Source organism: Rhagoletis pomonella, unplaced genomic scaffold (assembly GCF_013731165.1).
Source record: "Rhagoletis pomonella isolate Grant_MI unplaced genomic scaffold, Rhpom_1.0 Rhpom_scaffold_00014, whole genome shotgun sequence".
In the NCBI taxonomy this organism is placed as follows: Eukaryota; Metazoa; Arthropoda; class Insecta; order Diptera; family Tephritidae; genus Rhagoletis; species Rhagoletis pomonella.
Genome location: NW_023458568.1, coordinates 16,179,319 through 16,200,065, shown reverse-complemented (window position 1 = coordinate 16,200,065; position 20,747 = coordinate 16,179,319). Strand labels below are relative to the sequence as shown.

Here is a 20,747-nt window from a genome sequence, read left to right as displayed (position 1 = left end):
ATTCCATTTCGAGGGAAGCAAAATTATTCCTTCTTTTGATGGTAATGCGATCTTAAAGAAATTATAGCATTAAGGGTTGCAAAAAATTCTTAATTTGCCCTTGAGAGGGGATATTTGTGATAAAAATTTAATTGGCTAACATAAAAATTGTTTCCATCAATCCCGGGATTTAAATCGACTAATCCCGGGATATTCAGGACTTAAAAAGGACCGGGACCCCGGGATCCCGGGATTGACATCCCTAGTATGAACACATGTATGCATAATACGCGAAAACTTTTTGAAGTGAAACAGCACTTAGAAAAAGACCAATCCAAAAATAAGAGTAAAGGTGAGTACGTACATAGATAAAGAAAAGGATAAAGGCAAAGGTAAAAATAATAAGAAATAACAAAGTTTCGTAAAGTTAAAGGGAAAAATGAAGACCAAGGTAAATTTAAACACATTACTTATATAAGGGCAAAGGTGAAGGGGAATATGTATATGAAGAATATGATAAACATAAAAATAAAGATAAAGATGAGGATACCGATAAAAGTATAGATGAAGATAGAGGAAAGAAGATTAAAATAAAGGTAGTTTTAGAGAAAAGGATGTAGATAGAGGCACAGAGACTCAATATAGGAACTATTTCGGGATTTTAGAGATTTCGGGATTCTCGGGAATTATCGATACAATAATCGATGCTTTGTCGGCTTTGTGATCGATATTTTTATCGATTTTGTTATCGATATTGTTATTGATTTTGCTATCGATATTTTCGGAACTTATCCATATAATGATCGATATTTTTAACGACTTTGTTATCGATATTTTTTATCGATTTTGTTATCGATAGTTTTATTGATTTTGTTATCGCTTTTATTAACGATTATTGATTGATTTTGTTATCGATATTTTTATAGATTTTGTAATCGATATTTTTATCGGTTTTGTCATCGATTTTGTTATCGATAGTTTTATCGATTTTGTTATTGAGTTTGCTATCGATTTTGTTATCGATATTGTTATAGATTTTGTTGTCGATATTTTAATAGATTTTGTTATCGAATTTTTTTTGTTAACGATTTTGCTTTCGATATTATTATCGGTTTTGTTATCGATATTTTTATCGATTTTGTTATCCATATTGTTACTGACTTTGCGACCGATATTTTCGGAACATATCGGTATAACGGTCGATATTTTTATCGATTTTGTTATCGATATTTTTTATCGATTTTGTTATCAATTTTTGATCGAATTTGTTATCGGTTGTGCTATCGATATTATTATCGATTTTTTTTTATTTATCGATTTTGTTGTCGAAATTTTGATCGATTTTGTCATCGATGTTTTTGTCGGTTTTGTTACCGATATTTTTATCGATTTTGTTATCGATATTTTTATTGATTTTGCTACCGATATTGTTATCGCTTTTGTTATCGACTTTGTAATCGATTTTGTTATCGACTTTGTTATCGATCTTTTGATAGATTTTGTAATCGATTTTTTATCGATTTAGTTTTCGATTTTGCTATCGGTTCTGTTGTGGATATTTCTATCGATTTTGTTATTGATTTAGCTATCGATTTTGATATCGATATTTCCATAGATTTTTTTATCGACTTTTTTATCGATTTTGCTATCGATATTATTATCGCTTTTGTTATCGATATTTCTTTCTTAGTGTGGGCTTTCGTTTTTGACTTGGACATGCTCTTAACCATAGCACGTATTCTACGTTTAAATTTAGCGGCTATATCTCTGTCGGCCGCTGTGGTGTAGTGGTAAGCAGTACAGATGAGCAAAACGGTGATTTTACAATCACTGTGAAAAGTGTTACTGCGATTTCCTGAAAACAGTGACTTTAATCGGTGATTCGAATCACTATTTTAGAATTATGTGAATTTTCGATAGTACAGCTTGATACATCCATTAAAAAAGCCGAAGACCAACGTAATAAGCACTCCATAATTTTATAATACTGTTATTACTTGCATTGTAAAGCTTTAAATGTATATTAGTTTCATATTATTACATTATGAAATAAAAAGTGGCAAGTTTCTTTGTTGCTGAAAATGTAAATATAAGTTATATAAACATTTATTGTATAGATGAGTATTTTGAATTTGAATTTAAAAATAGAAGCATCTCCGTTTTTGCTGGACTCAACCTCGATCTTCTATCTGTCACGATCAACCCAGCCTTTGAGAAAATGCGCTCACACGGAACAGATGTGCAAAGGGCACTGAGCTTTTCTTTTGCGACCTCTGCCAAAACTGGAAACATATATTGGTTTTCACGCCACCATTGAAGAGGATTTGATTTTCTAGAAATTATCCCTACTTCCAGATATCTATGCACCTCTATAATAGCTTTTGACGTAGGTGTTCCTTGTGGCACAACGTTTGCTGCTTTTTTGTCGTGCTCAAACCACACAGAAAACTCATCCGCATTATCGCCAGTCTCTTGATTGTTGTTTATGTCGTGCTGTTGTCCAATTTTTTCTGAAAGGGCTGCAATTATGCTTTTTGGACTAACTTAAATCGGGGATCGCAAAATGTGCTGGCAGCTAATGTTTAGCTTCTTTCTATATATGCGACACGACTATGCAAGCTATACTCTAACTTTTGCAAAAATGATTTAAAACAATCGTATAATTCAAGAGTTTTAAGCTTTCCAATAACTTTTTTTAGTCCATTGACAAGAGTTAACACAATTGATGCAGTTTCATAAGAATCGCCACTAAAATCTTTTGTTACCATTTCAAATGGTTTAAGTATTTGGCAAAGCTGTTTTAGTATACTCCACTCAGTAAAGCTTAACAAAGGTAGATCAGCAATGCTTAAAGCAATTGTTGTTTTTATAGCCTCCTCAAGCTGCAGAAAGCGTTCTAACATGTAAAACGTGCTATTCCAACGTGTTGGAGTATCTTGCAGAAGCTTAAGTGGCTGAGACGTACCCTGGTTTCGTTGATACTCGATTAGTTTTAAATTGGCAGTTGAACTTCGTTTGAAAAAGCCCACAATTGTTTTGGTTTTGGTGATGACCAAATTAATTTCATCGCTACATTTAAATCCGTCTTTGACTATCAAATTTAGCCTATGTGACAAGCATCCCAAATGTTTCCATTTCAAATTGTTTTCAACAGCTGATTTTATATTGGCTGCGTTGTCAGAAACCGTAAGGATTACTTTTTTTTTCGATGCCCAACATTTGCGGGCATCCTAGGAGTGTCGAGACCATTTTAAAATTTTAATTTATGTAGTGCGCAGTAACAGCCATGTAGCTATCGTTGTTGCAAGACGCAGCAGTCTGTCGTCACGCAAACTTTTTGTGTTTTAGCCATTAAATTTTGTACAGAAATTCTGCATTTTTCATATAAAGCTGGTAGCAGCGTGCGAGAAATGAGATACCTGTTGGGTAATTCGTAGATGGGATTTAAAGCCTTGACACATTTTTTAAACGGCTCTTCCTCTACCAAGTGGAACGGCTGAAAACTTTCAGTAAATAAATCGAGGAGTTTACAGTCTATCATTTCTTTGTTCGTTTTTGTTAACGACAACTTAGCGAAAGAAGAAATTTTTGGCTGCCGGCTTGTTGCACTTGCCGAATCTCGTATGATATTAACATCTGTCTCCACAACGACGTCTCCAACATTATCACCACCATTTTTACTACTCTATAAACATTTATGAAAACCCGTTAGAATAGTTTTTGAAACAAAACGTATGCAACTAACCTGTGGAAGTACTGAAGGGAGAGCTACTGTTGGATGCTTGCTTTGTAAATGTCTTTTTAGATTCGATAAACTTGTCTTACAAGACAACTTAGCAGCACATACAATACATTTCGCGTAACATCCGTCAATTGCTGTAAATAGTTTCCAAAGTTCACTCCTTTTTCGTTTCTCCATGGCTTTTATTCAATTAGTTAAAGCGAATTTGCAACCAGCAAAAAAGTGTTCTGTGTTTTCAACGGAAAACGTGAAGTATTTTAGAGGTATTTGGGAGAAAAATTTAATAGCTGTCGAATTTATCGGCCTTTAAGCTAATAAATAGATTTTTACAGATTTGTAAAAAGTAAAGTGATTTTACTACAATAATGCGAAACACTTCAAACCTAATATGTACATAAAATACATGAAACAAAACTTCGCGAAGATAGTACTTGTATCAAGCATGCTTTTGCCCTTTTAATGAAGATCTTAATTTAAAACATTACGGCAGTACTGTTTACCAGTTACAGCGATTGATGCAATTGTGAATGGTTCAACAGTAATAGTGATGCCACGCGAGGTAGAATGAAAAAATAGGAAAACGGTGATTTAATATTTTTAATCACTGTGATAAACGGTGACTTGAAAATCGCTGTGAAAAAGTCGCCGATAGTGATTTTTTGCCCATCATTAGTAAGCAGTGCGCGCTTTCACTCATCAGCACCTGGGTTCAAACCCTGGTCAAAGCAACATCCCAAAAAAATATTGAAAAAAGTTTTTTTCTTAACAGCGGTCGTCCCTCGGCAGGCAATGGCAAACCTCCGAGTGTATTTCTGTCATGAAAAACAGCTTCTCATAAAAATACAATCGCCGCCCAACCATTTAGCCCAACTTAAAATATAGGATAGATTTAATCTCGACTAGACAAGGGGGCGTGGCACCCCCCATACAAACGGAATTTTTCATACTGCATTACTCAGGAAATATTTTTGATAGATTACTGGAACTTTGTATGGAGATATATAAAATCATTATTTACTCATGGATGAGGGCTGCCACCCTTTAAAAAAATCAAATTCACCTTCAATTAAGGGAGTTATTTATTTCAAAATTATATTAAAAAATGGGTGTCAAGAGGCTTAAAAAAGCTATAGTTCGAATAAATTTTGAAAAGGGTTGCCACCTGTTTGAAAAGTCAAATTTAAATTAATTATACGCAAGCTATCTGAAGAATTAATATATGGTTGCCTAACGAAATATTGTTAAGAAACCTTTAGTTTGAAAGTTTTGAATAAAATTTAAGTCTTTCACAGGGCTTGCCACCTTTTTAAAAATTAAATTCAATTATTTTAAATTAAGTATTACCGTAAAAGGCGCGCAATGGTCCGCGCGGTTGATTTATCGGTGGTGCTTTGAGATTTACCCCTGCACAACTCAACCCTGGTGTCTCCGAATGAAGCTTCAACGCATAATAATACTGGCAAATCGCATAATAATACGGGCCAATCACAACACAAAAGAGTTCGATATACTCAGTGGTGCAGCAGATCGATTTAATCTGATATTCACGGCACTTTTTCTAACTTGGCGATTATTCGTGATGACTTCAGCGCCACCTGACAGCCCTTTTTGGCAGTGGTATAGCCTTTACCGTTACCAATACATATTTTGAATATTAGCCAAAGTGGATCATAAATAAGATTTTTAGTAATAACTTAACTCCAGCGCCAACTGGCAAGTGAAATTGTGAACACTATCCAGCGAGCCACTCAAAAGCACACAAAAAACTTCGTTAAAATCGTTCCGGGCATTTAGGAGGATTTTACTTACAAACATGCATATAAAAGAATTATATGTATGTGTTTGTACGGTTTCCAAATAGCCAATTTTTCTCCATGAGTAACAGATTGATTTCATATATCGCCGGACCAAGTTCCACTATTTTACCATGAACACATCCAGAGATATGCAATCGGTTTATATGGGAGGTGCCACGCTCCCTTTATACATCGAAATTTTGTTTAGCCTACAACCATGCTTGGGGCATCTGGGGCAGGTGCCTGAAATTTCAAAGAAATCGGTTCGGCCGTTTTCGAGCTTTGCGAACACATTAAAAACGGCTTTCAAAATATATATTAGTAAAGAAGATTGGTATGAATCTAAATGGTTTTGAATATGTATCACATAGGTTTCCATCTTTTTGAAAGGTTAAATTCAAACTATTCAATATTTTTAATCATTTATTATAATAGGGGTATCAATCGAAATGGGTTTTCAAGGGTTTCATTTCAATACTACATGTAAGAGGTTTCCTTCTGTTTAAAATCTCAAATTCTGTTCAGGGGATACGTTAATTGAAAAAGTATGACAAAGGAAGTTTTAGTTTGAAAATATTTTGAAGACGGCTAAACAAATTTTAAACCTCCTGTTTTTTAATTGAGTTTTCTTGATATAAATTTTACTCAGTGAAGCACGTTGAAATTTCATACACTCAGCGAAGCGGGTGACGGCGATCTAGTAGGTACATATGTATGTACATACATATATGGGCAAAAAAAATAGGTTCACTCCATGATACAATAATTTTTAGAAGGTAGTTTCACTTCTTCTTCTTATCCGCCATGTTAGCTATCTGACAGAAAACGTGTTTCGTATTTTTTGTTGTACCAACTTTTTCAAAAAAAAAAAATCCAGCTTTTGACGTTGGAAAAATAAAACAAAGAAAAGCCAAACATATAAGTAGAGAAATTTTCGAATATTTTGTAATAATTTTCTTCATAAAAAATTAAATGCTGCTTTCGTGGATATTGCAACACACGGAATAGATGTAAGGACACAGCTAAGAGCCACCGCACACCACAGACTTTATCGGCCGCCTATTTAAATGATAGGGCTCGCTTGAAATATGTACATGAAGATGTATGGAGGTGCGCACATTACACCAGCTTAATCGCTCTGACCAATAAGTTGTGGTGCAATGGAAAGACTAGCGAGCACATCTAAATTGGCGGCCGATAAAGTCCGTGGTGTGCGATGGCTCTAATCCATTATAAACAAGAAATATTGCTGTTATATTTTCATTTTTATGATTTTTATTCATGTGATTAGCAGTGGCAAAAATGTATGTATGAAATACGTATATTTGTATTAAAAATTAAGTGATCAGTTATGAAACATATAAATCTTTACATGTTCTGTTAAAAAATATCCAAAATAACAAGCGATAATCCCCAAGTTCTATATCGTAGCAGTGGGCACATTGCGTGTTTGTCACAGACACGGTTTATGTCAAAAAGTTTGAAGTGAAACTACCTTCTAAAAATTATTGTATCATGGGTTCACTCTCCAAAAAAAAATTTTAATTTTTAAATTTGTGAGCACACCTATGTTTTATATATCATTTTTTTCGTACTCTCTTAATGAATCGATTAATATAAGTGTAATTCATTTTCATCAAGTGCTTCAAAAGTTAGACGAGGAATAAACATGAAATAGAAAACAAAAGAATAAGCTGGGTTCAAATTACGTTGTTCAAGTTGTACATTTTGAGCAAAGATTTTGAAAGTTGAGCTCACTTAATTGGGACGTTCTAAATTCAAATTTGATTAAATTTTTTTCAGTTTTGAAGTGATTTTACTAAAATTTTGCACATAACGGTTTTTTAATATTACGTTAATTATTCCTTAAAATTATCGAAATGGGTGCACTTTAACTCTAATTTCATATCTGAATAATAAATTGTATGCGTGCTATATGTTAAAGTGAACCTATACTAAATTTTCAACTGCTTAATTGGAGGAGTTATAACGCAAAACAACGCCTCTGGGCAATCAGTTGTATAGGAGCTAGATTTTAGAGTGAACCCATTTCGATGATTTTATGAGATAGTGAAGGAAATGTTAAAATACAAGCGTGTGCAAAATTTTAGTAAAATAACTTCAAAACTGAGGGAGTTTTTTTATAAAATAGCTCGAATTTAAGCAAAGTTTCAAGTACCGCTATCTCCAAAAGTGGAGACAATCGGGCAAAATTGGGGACGCCATTGAATTTAAAAGGCCCAATTAAGTAAGAGCAACTATCAGAACCTTTGTCGAAAGAAGTCTGATTTGATACCACGCTCAAAATATTCTGACTAAAAGAAGGAGCATAATTAAAAGTACTAAATCGGGGTTTTTACACACTTCTAGAGAACATTTTTTGAAGCAGTTTACAGGTATAAGCAACGTTATAAGGACTAGTAGTTATAAAATTATTTAGATGGTTTCGACGTATTTTCCAAATGTGCCTTCAATTAAGATATTTTTTAAATAAAAATTACGCTCAAAATATTTTATCTTTAAAAGTTGGTTTATTCTAAAAGTACACCTCTTGCTAAGGTGTCAAATTATTCGTAATTGTTTGTAGAATACAGTACAAGGCGAATTAATATAAGGTGATAGCAGGAGTACAAAAACAAAAATTTACATGTATTTTGCTTTTGCCTTGGCGGCATAAACTGTCAAAATATGTAAGAGTGTGTGTAGAAATTCAAACAAAATTTTTCAATTTGATATCAGAAGCCGTGCGGCGAAACACATACACAAAATCAGCTGAGCTAGTAACACCACCTTATATAAATTCGCCTTGATACAATACATACTTAAAAAGTTCTTAAAATGAAATGCTTCAAAAACTATACGCGATAAACCGAATCTTTTGAAAATTGTGAAATGTGGAGTTACAGAATTTAAGTTACTTGCCATTTCGTTATTTTCCGAGATGAGCTCGTTTTTCTTTAAGACAGGCCTTCAAAAGAGCCTTAATTTCACATTTTTTTATGTCTCCAGATTCTACAACCGAGCCTTCGCTTTCGCTGGACGAATTTAAAATTCTAGGTTGCTTATAAGAGTTTTAGCAGTACTTGTTGAAGGTCCATCAATGTTGCTTGATATACTTCTCAACCGTATAGCGCCTGAAGCCCTGGTTAGACAGACTAAGAGCCATTTCAATAATATTAGGGTGGATTCTCTGCCCAAGTACACATTCGCATTCGCAAAACATGTATACTAATAGGCTCGTCTGATCTGAGTTTCAAGATGCGAATAAAACTAAGATATTCCATTTTTCTAGGCCAACGTTTCGCTAATACTTTTTAGCATCTTCAGGGGCAATTCGTTTATTTGATATCTGTCACAAACCAATGAGATTCAAAACATATTAAAACATAACCATAAAGCAATAAAAATATATAAATAAATAGATCTTCGTTTCATTGATTTATATGTCGTCGCTTGAACAAATTATTGTCGTATGTCATGGTGGAATAATACCAGGTGAAGTAATAAGAGCGAGAAGGAAGATTTGACACTACCTTATTGGAAGTGTTCGCCCCTTAGATTTTTTTAAGGGTAAAGGCGAGAAATATTAAAAGGAATTACCCTTTTTGTCTACAAAAGGGTTAATAATTTGAAGTTTTTTTTTAATACATATACATACATAATATTAAAAACTACTTTTGAAATATCCCTATTCGAAAAATAAAAGAGCCGTTTAAATTAACTAAGCATAATTTATTATTTTTTATTCAAATTAGATATGTAGAAGCTAAACAATTTTGTAGATTACGCTTGTATTTAGTATTGAAAGACAAACACTAACAATAACAAAGAAAGCAAGATATTACTTCGCCATTAAATATTTGAAATATCCAACTTATTCAACCTAACTTGCTCCGCTGGTGAATGGAACAAACGGACGACTTCGTAAGTCCACGTTTTTCTGCAAATTACACAGCAATATTAATTTTTTAATCACAAATTAATTATATAGTATTTTTCCACAAAAATTCAAACACAAATTTTAGAAAAAAAAACAAATTTTCCACATTTGACAACATGGTTGTGCTCAATTCATACACATGCGACAAATTACTAGCAAAATATAACACAAATCATGTGGAGGAAAACTTTAATTTCAGTTTTATTTGAACATCAAAATATATTAAAGTAAGTATAAGGCAAGTCATTTTTAAGCAAATAACAAAACCGACTTCAATTCTCATATAAAAATTTAAGAGTACCGTTAATTTCTTCATGATCCAATGATCGGATCTAAACCAAATTAGTTGCCAACAGTCCTTTAAAAATATATTATAGTAATCGTTTAACGTTGTCCAAAGCATATATGTATGTAATACTCCTATATTGGCAGAAAGAGCTAGTACCGTCCGAAAACATTACAGTACAGATATATCAATAAACATGTACGAAAGAAAAGGAAACATACCCTGCAGAAAAAAATTATGACTTGATAAAAAATAACTTGAATATAAATCTAACTTGAAACTAGTTGAAAAGTAATGCAGGAGTAATGCAGACGCAATCGGGAGATTATTTTCTTTACGCATTTTCGTTACGCGTTTCTATTTAAATACCCTGCACTTCAAAAATACTTTTTTGAATTGAGGACAAATAAACGGAAGATCGAAATTTCATATTATTATTTTGAAGTTATGTCTGACGGAGTTCGAATATGGGACCACCTACAGCAGAATTTATAAACATGTAAGAAATGTAATAAAATAAAGTAAATAAATAAATAAGGAAAAAAAATTTGAAAATATTTTGTTTTTTGTCCAAAAGTTACAAGTTAGATACATCAAATGCAGAGGTAACCTCCCTTGATTACATCCATCTAATGAAGAGGTCATCCGCCTTACAAATATAGTTAGCTTTCCTCAAAGGAAATATACAAATAATAAAGGCCTTTAGTTCCTTCCTAATCAACTTAAAGTTAACTTATTATTAGATACATTTCCCGCAGGGTACGTTTATAAATATATTTATGTTTATCAACATGAACACAACACATGTGCGTCCAAGAAATAAGGGCCCCTTCTCCCCCTCCATGCGGCTAGCAATTTGATGGAAAATTTGCCTTTGCTCTGGTAATAGTTTAGGTTCTGTTTCGGTGACTTGAGCCGCCAAGTTCGTGGTGCTATAGTTCAACTCCCTGAATAACTCATTGGACAGTTCTCCCGTTGATTGCGGAGTGGGCATGCCGAAACCTACGGTTGCCAGACGTACTGATTTTATTAGTACAGTACTGATTTTTCCACTCTTCTACTGATTTTATTCATTTCTTCAATCAGTACGCTAATGTCCTGATTTTTCAAAATGTGTACTGATTTGTACTGAATTTTCAATTCAAACAAAATACTTTAGGATTTTCTTAAGGTTTTTACATAGCGTTGGAACTTGCTTTAAACTACACTGTAAAAGGTAAGAAGAAAATAATTTAATTATAGTTGACATGTTTCAAATAATGTTTGATATGTCCAAGAAATTAATACAACAAAAAGATCAATCGTTTTATGGGCACATCGCCGGGTCGTTACGTAGCAGTTGCGATAATATTATGGAGCTTAAATTATTTAGAAAGAAGGCTGATGTTTTTTGTCGAGTGTTGTCAATTATCTCGAAGATATATTTCAGTTTAAAAACAGCGAATTTGAATTTTTGAAGAGGCGATTTTTTGGCAGGCTATAATCGCCTGCAAAATTTGACTTGCTGTCTTTGAGGCAAGCGATTTTTTAATCACCAATTACACGAGCGATTTTTCTTGAGCAATGTTGAATTTTATTATTTTATTATTTTCTCTCGATTTCCTGACATTGTAAAAGAGTTTTGCATAAAAGACATAGAGTTATATACTCTTTTTAGCGAATTCTTAGTCTTTTCTTGAGGAAATATAGATGGCGTCCTTATATATTGGTACTTTTCCACAGTTTGAAAAAATATGTAATTTTGTCTTTTTCAATACCACGCTCAAACGAAGCAACTGAGAGGATCTTAAGCATAAAATTTGCGTCTAATTAAAATTTTTGAAACTGAACTTCAAATTAAAAGTAATTTTAAAATGAAATGTAAAGAATTCTTTGACTATTTAAACACTGAAAATGGAAATGATCTCATTATTGCTATTCAAAAATGTCATAAATATAAAATAATTTATTGGCTCCTATTACAGCACATGTTAAAATTAATAACTTTTTTATTTTGTGTGAACTATAATTTATTTACATACCAATTTATTGTTAAAAACAAGTACCCTGGCGTTTTAAAGTATTATCTGTTACTTACATTCATAATTTTGCTTTGCATGAAAAAGTCTAATGTACTGATTTCGCGCATAAAAAATCTGACGACCCTACCGAAAGCGCACATCCATCTTCCCACAATTCAGAGAACTTTATCCTCAATTAGTATCAGAACTTCGTTGGAATACGCTATTGTTATGCTGTTTCTTGAAACCTGTGTGCGCTGTCTTAACCGTTTTTTTGGTTTTATACTTTTGCCATAGTTACTAGGGGTTTGAAAGTCCGCAAAGCTTACTAAAACATCTATCTAAACGGGTGATAACTATTTTCAGAAATATTTTCAAAGCAAACACTTTCTTAACTCTCCCTCGTTTGATGCCCATATTAAAAGATTTCGCTCAACCTTTTAAGTAAATAGATTTTGAATTTCTTAAAAGATGGCAACCCTCTTTTAAAATATTTAGAAATATTATAGAATATAAATTTGTCTTAAACCTCTCTCTTCTGGTACCCATACTAAAATATTTCATTTAAATTCTTCATCAAATTGAGATTGTAATATTTTACTTAACTTAATAAATAGTTGATTTTAACTTTTGAAAAAGTGGCAACCCTCTTAGAAAATCCTATGTGTTAATACACGTCATGGGCTATAGTGCGCCAAATTTCATTGAAATATGTGCAGCCGTTTTAGCGTGAAAGAGCTACAAACAAACACATATATGAAACATTCCCACGACAACCGGTTCTACGTACCGGAATGACTCGGGTTTTACCCGACCAAAGGCTGTTGTTTCGGCGACCTAACCACGCTTAGATCGGCGATACCCTTCAATTATTGTCCGTCCATGGAGCAACTCCTAGCAGCCGGATTGCTCCGCCCCTTACTTGTCCGGGCGGGCGTTGAGCCCCACCCCGGACCAGAAACATATTTCCGCTGTGTTTGCCAGAATCGACTCCATCCGAACTCCACTTCGGTTAGGTGCAACTCATGCAACGGATGGAGTCACCTAAGAACCTGCTCTGGCCTTAGGTCTCACCGGGAGTGGACCACAAGCTATGTGGCACCCTGCTGCTCAAGCCAAACGGCACAATCAGCCTCCACGGCTACCCGCTCGCGCAATGAACCACCCGGAGAGCCTGAACGGCTCCGAAAAGCTCCCCTGGGCAGCAGCAAACCTCCATACTCCCTCACTCCCGTATCGCGACTAGCCTCCCCAAGGCATACGAAACTCCTACAACTCAACTGCAACGGACTCCAGAGCAAGATTGAGGAGATAGTAGACTTTATGGGTCGGCATGGCATATAGCTGCGGTCCAAGAAACGAAGTTGCACAGCAACTCAACTCTGTTGGATTGCGCCGCCTACAATGTGCTCCGTAAAGATCGCGAGCGAGATAATGGTGGCGGATTAGCGTTCATCCCACACCACACAGTGCAGTCCGTAAAGATCGCGAGCGAGATAATGGTGGCGGATTAGCGTTCATCCCACACCACACAGTGCAGTATCGGCTTATCGAAGAAGACATCGACCCGAGGGACACCACCCTAGAATGTCGGGGCATAGCTGTCCGGTCAGGCGATGTCGAGCTCGAAATATTTAACGTCTACATACCCCTGTCACCCGCTGCCGGACAGGATATCACCCTGACATAGGTGCGCTACTCAGAGGTGAAAACCGAATGGTAGTAGGTGACTTCAACACGCACCACGATCTCTGGCACTCAAGCCTGGCCAATGATCGTAGGGGAAATCTTTTGGCTGAACAGATAGACGATTCGACATTCTGCGCCATGAACGACGACGCCCCCACCAGGATTGTGGGTAGCTGCAGCAGCTCGTCAGACCTTACAATTGCTAGCGCTGGTCTGATCAATAGCATATCATGGCGACCTATGCTAACACTAGCATCAGACCCATAATCATCTCGATCAATAAGCCCACCGACTTTTCTCCCGCGGACCACCGAACCTACACCAACTTTAACAAAGCTGATTGGGACGGCTTCGCGGAAGTTACCGAGAGCAGCTTCGCCGCCCTTCCCACACCCACAAACGTACATGCTGGCGAACGCCAGTTCCGCAGGGTAGTCACTGCCGCAGCGGCTCGCTTCATCCCGTCCGGACGTATCGCGGAAGTCCGCCCAAATTTCCCGGCCGAAGATGCTGTACTAGCAAATGAGCGTGACCACCTACGCCAGGTCGATCCCGGGGACCCTCATTTGAGGGACCTTAGTTTGGAGATTCGGCAACTGGTATATCAGCACAAGCGGAAAAGGTGGGAGGAGCACTTGAAGGCCTGTAACTTCACATCTGGTGTGAGTAAGCTCTGGTCAACCGTGAGGTCCTTGTCTAACCCAACGAAGCGTGATGGCAGAGTGGAAATCTCATACGAAGGTCGCGCTTCGTTGGACCCGTAGAAATGCGCAACCTACTTCAGTAGGCAATTCACACTGCATCCTTCGGTAGACAGCGCCAAACGTCGAGCGACCAGGAGGCTGCACAAGCTGCCAAAAAACAGTGCACCACTTGTTTTCACCAGCTGTGAAGTGAAGGGGGCTATCAAGAAGGCGAAAGCCTCCAAAGCCATTGGACCCGACGGAATCTGTGTGTTGATGCTGAAACATTTGGGGCCTACGGGAGTAGCTTACCTAACGGAGGTCCTCAACCTGTCTATGGCCACTCTCATCATTCCTGATGTGTGGAAATCAGGGAGAATGGTACCACTGCTGAAACCGGGGAATTCCGCCAACAAAGGAGACTCTTATCGCCCCATTAACGCTCCTATCCCCGGTCGCGAAGACACTAGAGGCGATGCTACTCCCATACTTCACCTACCACCTGACCCCAGCGAAGCATCAGCATGGTTTCCGTAAAGTGCATAGCACGACAACAGCACTTAACGCCAGAAACACCCAACTAACTCGTGGCCTAAATCGAAACCGCCCCCGTGAGAGAACGGCCCTAGTCGCGCTGGACTTGTCAAAGGCGTTTGACACCGTCTGCCATTCCACGCTGCTAGAAGACAGTGAGGCCTCCTCACTCCCACAGGGCTTGAAGCGATGGTCGGCGAATTATATGAGTGGTCGACAGTCGTCAGTAATCTTCCGAGATCAAACCTCGAAACCAAGAAGAATTAAACAAGGGGTTCCACAAGGTGGTGTTCTCTCCCCCTTATTATTTAACTTCTACATCTCGAAGCTTCCCCAGCCACCTGAGGGACTTTCGCTGATCTCATACGCTGATTATTGCTCGATTTTGGCGTCTGGGAATGGAATTGATGACCTCTGCTCAAAATTAAACGACTATCTCTCCAGCCTTTCTAGCTTCTTCACTGCAAGGAGCCTAGCACTCTCCCAACCGAAATCAAAGGCGACGGAGGCTAGAATTAGGTATACGCGTCGATGGCACACCATTACCGACTGTAAACAACCCGAAAATTTTAGGGGTCACCTTTGATAGTCTGCTCTCCTACTCCACGCACACAACCGCAGTTGTCAATAAAGTACAGAGCCGCAACAAGGTCCTCAAATCGCCCGCCGGCAGCACTTGGGGCAAAGACAAAGAAACGTTGCTGGCAACAAACAAGGCAATAGGCCGGCCGGTTCTAAACTATGCTGCGCCAGTTTGGAAGCCGGGGACTAGTTGGACGCAGTGGACGAAGCTACAGACTTGTCAGAACGCCGCACTCCAGACGGCGACTGGGTGCCTTCTGATGATGCCTGAGCACCACCTACATAGCGAGGCCCAAGTGCTCCCCGTAAGGGAACACAACAAAATGCTTTGTAAGCAATTTCTGGTGGGGTGCCACACGAGCGAACACCCAAACAGGAGAAACCTCTGCCCAGGCACGTCATGGGGCACCTATTCGTATACAAGGACGCAGTCCAGCAATACGTAGACCAACCACTGGCCCCGACGACATACAGACGAGCCAGTAACGACATCCATAGAGAGTCAGTCACCACCTACCTTGACTCTCGACCTATGAATGCCGTAATTGGAGCCCAATCACCACCCGTAGAAGAGACGGAGCTTCAACTGCCAAGAGAGCCCCGCGTTACCCTGGATCAATCACGGTCTAGATAATGTAGCCGCCTCTACAGCTACCTGTCCAGACTCGACCCCTATATCCCCAATGAGTGCCCGGCATGTGGAGAATCCCCTCACGACACCAACCACCTCTTCACATCCCAGCTCAATCCGACTCAACTAACACCCCTCTCCCTCTGGTCCGACCCCATTGAAACTGCTCCTTTCCCGGGCCTCCCGTTAGTTGAGCTTGACGAAAATGATTGAATGTTGACCCGAAATAGGCGGGGCTTAGTAGTGCCGCTTCAACAATTACAACAACAACAACATATATGAAACTTTAAGTTGCGTCGTTATTGCAGAAAGCCATTTAATTTTTATTCTTTCGAATACTTGTGTTTAAAATACTAATGGTATTTATCTAAACCAGTGATTCCCAAAGTGGTTCAGGTGGACCCCAAGGGGTCCACGAGAGACTCAACGGGAGTCTACGTTGGCGTGAAAGAAATGGCGTTACACGAGTTGAAAGGGGGGGCTCACGAAAATTTATCTTACTTCGATAGTAAAAAACAAAAATGGTTGCTTGGCTTTATCTTTCAACTATCTTATACCCGCGGGTTTCACCTCACGTTTTTATACAAATATGGAAAATATTTTAATGATGTTATATTTTATTTCTGTGCCCATTTTGTTATAGCTATATATTGTTTACGCAAGTTAAGGTATTTAGGCCGTTTGAAACTATGAAATTATAAAATCTCGTCTGCAAGATAGGCATACGAAAGATATCACTCCCTCTAAGTTTACCTTAAGATGGTTCCAGGGATACGCCGCGTGAACGTGTAACCTTCTGAGAAGTGCCACGGCGGGTTCTAATATTTCCAACTCAAATTTAGTAACCTGACCTTGATAAAGTACCACTTCTCAGTACTGTAGCTAAATGCCTCAAGAGGTTTGTATTTATGCATCATGAGAGCTTTAGATTATATGCCGAAGCCGGCTCTGCCTTTTCCATTAAATGAAATTTTTTCAGTACGGCACTTTGGTATGTATGGGAGGCGTAATGCCTCCTTTTTTAATAACTCACATTTTTTCCATGAGCAATTGATAAATTTTGTATACACGACTCCATACCAAGTTCCAGCATCCTTCCACAAGCACTTCCAGGGATATGTGGCAAGAAAAAGTAAATTTGTTCGGGTAAATTTGCCAAGCCCCTTTTTATTATAACCCTGATTTTCTTCCATGAGTTTGGAATTGATTTTATATACCCCAGTATCAAGTCCCAATACTCTACCATGAACACCTCTAGAGATATGCAGTATAAAATTGTAAATTTGTACGAGAGGTACCACGCCCCCTTTTCGAATAACGAAAATTTTTCTCCATGAGTATGGAATTAATATTGTATAAACATCTCGGTGTCAAGTTCCAGTCCTCTGCAATAAACACCTCCAGAGATATGCAGCATAGAAAAATAAATTTGCATGGGAGTTGCCACACCATCTTGTCCAATAACTCTCATTTTTCTCCATGAGTATGGGATTAGTTTCACATACATACAGACTAGGAATGTTAATCCCGGGGTCCTGGGATCCCTGTCTTTATTAAGTCCCGAAAATCCCGGGATTATTTGCTTAGAATCCCGGGATTTTCGGGATTTGTAATTGACACTGGCAATAATAGAAACACTTTATGTTGACCAGTTTTGGCTAAATTTCTTTTGTTTAATTAATATTTAAATTTTTTTTTATAAATGTGTAGCTCAATATACTTATAATACCTTGCGACAAACAATTCTGCACACAAAAAAATCAATATATTCGCCAAGCCAAGGGCCAAATATTGTAAAATTGCGTTCTTAATTTTTTCTCTCTGACGTCAGGAGTTTTTAAAAGAACTTTGAAATTTGAAAGATTTTAGTGATTCAAAAAATGTTTGAAAAATTTCAGTCCAATATACTTAAGAAAAAAAACAGTATGGATATCAAATGAAAGACACATTACATTTTTTGATGCGTAAGGGACGTGTAGGCATTGAAAATACCCCTTTATAATTTTATCCTTGAATATCCTTGAAATTTTGAATTCTTATTTTTGAAAAAATTATATGTTAAGGACCAACTTTATTAGTTTAAAAAATAAAATAGATTAAAGAGCATTTTCAATTCCTATTCGTCCTTGTGAACCCAAACAAATTATTTCATTTGGTACCCATATTTTTGTTTTACATTGCACTGAATTTTTTAAATAAATTTTGGAATTAATCATATCTTTGAAATTATAAAGTCTTTTTAAAAAAAGCATGACGTCAGAGAAATGCCAATTCATATGCAGTTAATTATATGTAATATGAGGTAGACTTTTATAAAAAAATGTAAATTTTGAATAAAGAAAAGGAATATAGATAAAACTGGTTGAATTAAGACGCTTCTTTTATTTCTGCCACTAGTATTATGAACTTCTTTCAGCCAAAAAATAAATTTTTTGACTTAATTTTTTTTTGCATCGAGCTTTTTTCGACATACCTTAAATTACTTTATCAGACATGTACACGCTAAAATATTATTAAATGCATATAAATTTAATTACTGTCTTTCGTTTTGTTACTTATGAAATAATTTTCGCTTTAAATAAAAAAGGACGTTCAAACCCATTTACTTATTAATTATTATATGGTAGGAAAGCTTCTCCAACCATATTGATGCAATTTTTTCATGTTAAGTTGTTGAAAAATAATAAATATCTAAATCCCGGGACAGATCCCGGGATCCCGGGATTGAACCAACGACATCCCGAAAATCCCAGGATGGTAAAAATCGAAAAAAATTATCGTCCCTAATACATACATATGTATTTCCATACTATGCTTGAGTACTTTTCCCCAAATATTTGAAAAAATCCAGTTCTCTCCCACAAATACTTACAGAGATATGTATGTATTATGAAAATACCGATTTGTATGGGAGGCCTTAAATTATCGGATTTACTTTCAGTCTAAGAACATCCTTGTAAAATCCGTACTAAGTGTGCCAAATGTGTTGTGATCTGGAAACCGGTTAAGGAAGTAGCCTATTTTTCAATCCAGGTCATAAACTATCTGTGTGCAAAATTTCGTTTTCAATCAGGCGGCAACTCTTAAAAAAGTTGCCTATTTTCCAATCTAGGTCATAAACTATCTGCGTGAAAAATTTCATGGAAATCCGTTCCGACGTTTCCGCGTATTAGTTTAATTAAACTTTTTTAGCAGGTGGTAACTCTTAAAAAAAGTAGCCTATTTTCAAATCAAGGCTATAAGCTATCTGTGTGCAAACTTTCATGCAAATTAGTTCAGTCCTTTCCGCGTATTAAATTAATTAAACTTTTTTAACAGGTGGCAATTCTTAAAAAATCAGCCTATTGTCCAATCGGGGCCATAAGCAATCTGTGTACAAAATTACATGCAAATCCGTTCAGTAGTTTCTGCGTGATGGCTTCCCGAAAATCCAAACATACAAACTTTCACATTTATAATATTAATAGGACGTATTAGTTTAATTAAACTTTTTTAGCAAGTGGTAACTCTTAAAAACTGGTGGCCTATTCTCAAATCTAGGTTATAAGCTATCTGTGTACAAACTTTCATGCAAATCAGTTTTTGAGAAGCCGTATTTCATTAAAAAATGTTCGTATTGAAGCTCTAAGATGCTAATTTTTCTTGGCTAAAAATTTTTAGGAGAAACTTATGTATGTAGGTATAACACTGGGGCGAGACGGAAATTGCTGGCGGCCAGTGTTGCCGCGAATCATTTTTAGTGGTAGCCAAATTCCTTTAAAAATAGGGCTAAAAAAGAGCTAAAAAAAGTCGCTGTGGCTAAAAATGGTAGCTACAATTTTTTACCAACATATACCAGTATATATAAGTATACACGCAAACATTTTCAATAAGTAATGGTATACTAAAACAATGAACTCTGTAAAAAAAAAACTTATATTTTATCCAACCAAAAACCTTTTTGTATAAAAGGGGAAATATACGACGCCAGCTTGCTGGCTCAATCAAGTGATTGTACTATCAGGCTTGAAGCATATAACTTACCAGAATGCTGGTACAATATTTATTTCTACAAATGAGATCGAGGAAAGATTGAAATGATTAGAGCCGAAATTTCATAATTTTTCTACCATTTTGTTAAACACTGTTTTTTTTTTTTAAATTCACAACGACAACATCGTGAGCTTAGTATTCCACAAACACGGCTTTGGCTCATATAGTGCAAGAAATTTCCGCCAAAATACTTTTTACTTAGAAAATTGAGCTAATTTCACTACTCACGACACCAGCATGCTGGTACAATCATAAAATTTTCAAATAGTTTTCGAAGTCGCACCAGCAGCTGGTACAATCACACCACAAGAACATGCACGGGCAATTGACTTGTTGGGCCATTTAAAAAAATTAAGCATATTAAGAGCCGTCAACTTATCTATTTTAAACTATAGTTAAATCGTTAATAGATAAGTTAACAGCCCTAATGCCGAATTTCCACTAGGCATTGAAATGAAAAAAAATGTATGCCAGTTGAAAAAATGCCATGTGGATATGAACTTAATTACTATTTTTTTAATGTAATGACACGATTTTTTTTTTTAATGCCCGACTTTGTCATTTGTCATTTTTGCCATTTAATGCCTAGTGGAAATTCAGCATAACACTTTTACAGTATGTACATATGTATAAAAACGTAAGGAACATACAATACATACTATATGTATATATATATCAGTCTTTCTTAGTTTAAGTAATAAAATTATAGTTTAAAAAACTAAAACCTCCCTATTATAATTGCCATTCGCACTGTCATCAGGTATGTGACTTGAGAATAGAAATCGCTGCATCTTTTAGGCGCATCAATCTATATATATAAAAATTAATGCCATTTTTCGTTGTGACTTTATAA

At 36.4% G+C, this 20,747-nt stretch overlaps 1 protein-coding gene across 1 annotated transcript in view; it reads right to left on the bottom strand.

Moving 5' to 3' along the window:
• The window catches only part of LOC118749276 (protein furry-like), a 1,083,341-nt gene that overhangs the window by 668,465 nt on the left and 394,129 nt on the right, over positions 1-20,747 (bottom strand). The gene's annotated exons all lie outside the window — the stretch shown is intronic.